At 22.5% G+C, this 3,382-nt stretch overlaps 1 protein-coding gene across 7 annotated transcripts in view; it reads left to right on the top strand.

The window, feature by feature from the left end:
• Window positions 1-3,382, top strand: part of LOC107473318 (uncharacterized) — a 74,130-nt gene that overhangs the window by 52,180 nt on the left and 18,568 nt on the right. For 2 of the 7 annotated variants that reach the window (XM_021134906.2, XM_021134908.2), the window contains exon 1: window positions 1-118. The exons of the other annotated variants lie outside the window; for them this stretch is intronic. The gene's annotated coding sequence lies outside the window, so the exon portion shown is untranslated. The remainder of the gene's footprint in view (window positions 119-3,382) is intronic. 7 annotated transcript variants of the gene reach the window in all.

Here is a 3,382-nt window from a genome sequence, read left to right as displayed (position 1 = left end):
GAAAAGCCTCCGTTTGCATCAATCAGAGCATATTACAGCTTCTTGTTTGTTCTATATTCTTGTAAAGGTCAAACAACGACTCATCAAAGCTTGATCCAAACTACTACTCGAATCGGAGGTTTGTTTGCTCACTATAAAATACTTATGATGCGGTTTCTTTCTATGCTTGCAATGTAACAATTTTATAATTTTTTTCTTAATACACTTTTTAACGAAAACTCTTTATACATTTATTGTTATTGGAAAATTAAATTTTTCACCTTTTTTTTTGTTAATGATGTCTCTAATTTTGGATCTTTAAAAAGATATCTATCAACAAAATTTTAAAATAGTGTATATTTTCAGATAATGAAATTGAGACGAAAAGATAGAGATTAATATTGTATTCCGTTATTAGAAATTAGAAGTAAAATTTTAATATTGAAATACAAAATTTTATTCCTTTTATTATCTATCGAAAGTGAAAATAGAAGGAACTAAAATTTTTGGAACTAAAAATTGAAACTTTAATTATTTTTTTTAAATATATTTTTATTTAACTCTTCAAACTTTAATTTACCTTCAATCCTTATATTTATCTTAAATTAAATATGATTATTTAGATATAATTTAGTCTCAATTTTTATTCTAGACACAACCTAAATATAATGTGATTTATTAGGGTTGTTTGGTCCGTATGTGTACTAGTAGCAAAATTAATTCTCCTAAAGAGTCACACAAGGTTCAATCACTATAAATAACTGGGTTTAACTGTATGTGAGTGAGTGAATACGTGTATGACCAAAAAAAAAAAGATTTATTATGTATAAAAATATAAATTAACTAAAACATATAGGTATAATTTTGTAAAGTTTGTATTTTTTAAAAATAATTTATTAAAATTATCTTTTCAAATATAATTTTTTAAAAATTGTAGCAATTATATTTAGTAAAATTAAACTGAAAAATAAAATTAATTTTTGATAAATACAATTAACAATAATTGTATTTATAGTAAAATAATTTTAAAATTTAAAAAGCTACAATAAACATAATTATAAGAATAAATTTGGATATTTTTAATATAAAAATTATATTAGACTTTTTAATTTTGATAAACACAAGTTAAATTTAAAAAATTCTTTCTTAAATACTTTTAAAATAAAACACTCCTAATTTTTCAAAATTATAAATACAAGCATGTGATTTTTTCTTTATTTGTCAAACATAAAAACCAAGCGTATTTTTAAAAAAAAAAATATCAAACCAATTCATAGTTTAGTGTGCTGTAAATTAACTTTTAGTGTCAGCTTAAACATTTGAAAGACCAATTAAACATTGAAGTGCAAAATTCACAAAATGACCAATATAAAAATTTATGACTGGGTGACTCAGTAAACTTTTTTATGGTTAGGGTATTCAAATGAAATAAAAATAATACAATTCTCACTAAGAAAGTATATTTTCTTTTAATTTACACTTTTTAAATAATTAATTCAAAAGTCTGGAACTGTTGAAGAAAAAACAAGCAACAAGTGCAGGACTGCTAACGTATAATTTTATAAATTTTTAATATATATCAATAAACTTTTTAAAAAATTAACTCAATAATTAAATGTTATGTCTAAATTGCTTTTATGGAGTGAAAAATATAATAAAAAATTTGTTTAAAATTAACCCTCCATATTAAAATTTCTGAATTCGTATCTGAATGCGAGACGGATTGATAATTCTACCTAAATAGATGAAATCGAATCTGCTACTTTTAAATAAATAAGAATGAAATTAGACCAATTCTTAAAAAGAGACCAATATAAAAATATAACTCTAAAAAAAATATATATGTAAATTAAAGGGATTTGGATCTTCTAAAGTTTGAATTTCACTTTAGAGAGTAAAGTGTGATCTCTCACCATTAATTTCATAGGTGGGACCAATAATAAATATGAAAGAGAAACTATTCAAGGGTAGAAGATCATATTTTACTCTCTAGAGTGAAATTCAAACTTTAGAGGATTCAAATCTAAATTAAAGATATTTACACATTAAAATAAAAAAATAACTAGTTTTATCTATAAATATTTAAAACGCCAACAAAACTACTTACAAACGAATAAAACTAAGCTTTTATCCATAAAAGAAAATGAATTTCTAATAACAAAAATACCCAACTCATAAAATTTTGCTTACTTCCTCCAAAAATTAACGAGAAGTCTTAAATTAGGAGTAAATTACCAATCCGACCTTTGTTCCATTTTTCAAAATGACAATGCGACTTCTTAAGATAAAAACGATCCACTTCGATTTCTATCCTCTACTTTTGTGACACAACGCAGTCTCTATGAATGTTTTTCCGTCAACTCTATTACCTGACTTATAAGGAAACTAGTTAACCAAACTAACCACTTCCACATTATAGAAGGAAGGGAGTTACTAGTAGTTAGGAGTAGAATCTTTTCTGTTAGAATCAATTTCTGTTAGTAATTGGTAGTTAGTTAGAAGCCAGCTAATGTGGCACTTATCTATGTATCTATATAAAAAAGGCAACTCTAATAGTGTAACTGAGTTTTGCTATTCAATACATCTAAATTTTTTATCTTCACCCTCCTCTTTTTGTTACAACATTCCACATGCTCTTGCTACAAACACCGCACTATTTATCAAATTCCAAACGGAAAAAGCTGACGTGTCAAGTTTAGAAATTGACAAGAGTCTAATTGTCTCTAAATTCAAATTAATTAGGGGTTTATTTGTCTTTATTTTTTAAATAATATATTTTTCAAATTATTTTTTATTCGTTATATTAATATTTTTTAATAAATTATTTAAATTTAAAATATCATTTATTATGAAACTAAATAAATAATTTTTAAATGTATAAATAATAAATATAAAAATACGATTAATACATTAATAATAATAACAACCTTATGATATACTATTAGTATTATGATTTAGATAATTTTTACAATAAAATAAAAATTAATGAACACATTATTTGATATATAGTAAAAATTTTTTGAATAATAACAAATTTAATTTTTTCTCTCTTTAAACTAAATTAATAATTTTATTTGATATCTTTGTACTAAAATATACTATAAGTAGGCTACTAATACTAAATGAAATAAAATAAAACAAAACATAATATATATTATGAAGACCATTTATAAACTCAACAAACTCAAAGCATCAATAATATTATTAATCTATTAATAATACGTATTCTCATAAGGCTACAGATTGGTGAAGATTTATCAATATAAGAATAATGTGGATTAACTAAAATTTTATGTATACTAAAATTCAATTAAATTTACATATATTTTACTCAAAATATTATTAATAGATTAATAATATTATTGATACTTTGAGTTTGTTGAATTTATAAATAGTCTCCATA

The sequence above is a fragment of the Arachis duranensis genome, chromosome 2, assembly GCF_000817695.3.
Source record: "Arachis duranensis cultivar V14167 chromosome 2, aradu.V14167.gnm2.J7QH, whole genome shotgun sequence".
NCBI lineage: Eukaryota > Viridiplantae > Streptophyta > Magnoliopsida > Fabales > Fabaceae > Arachis > Arachis duranensis.
Note: the sequence above shows the minus strand (reverse complement) of the source record. Positions and strands in the feature narration are given on the sequence as shown.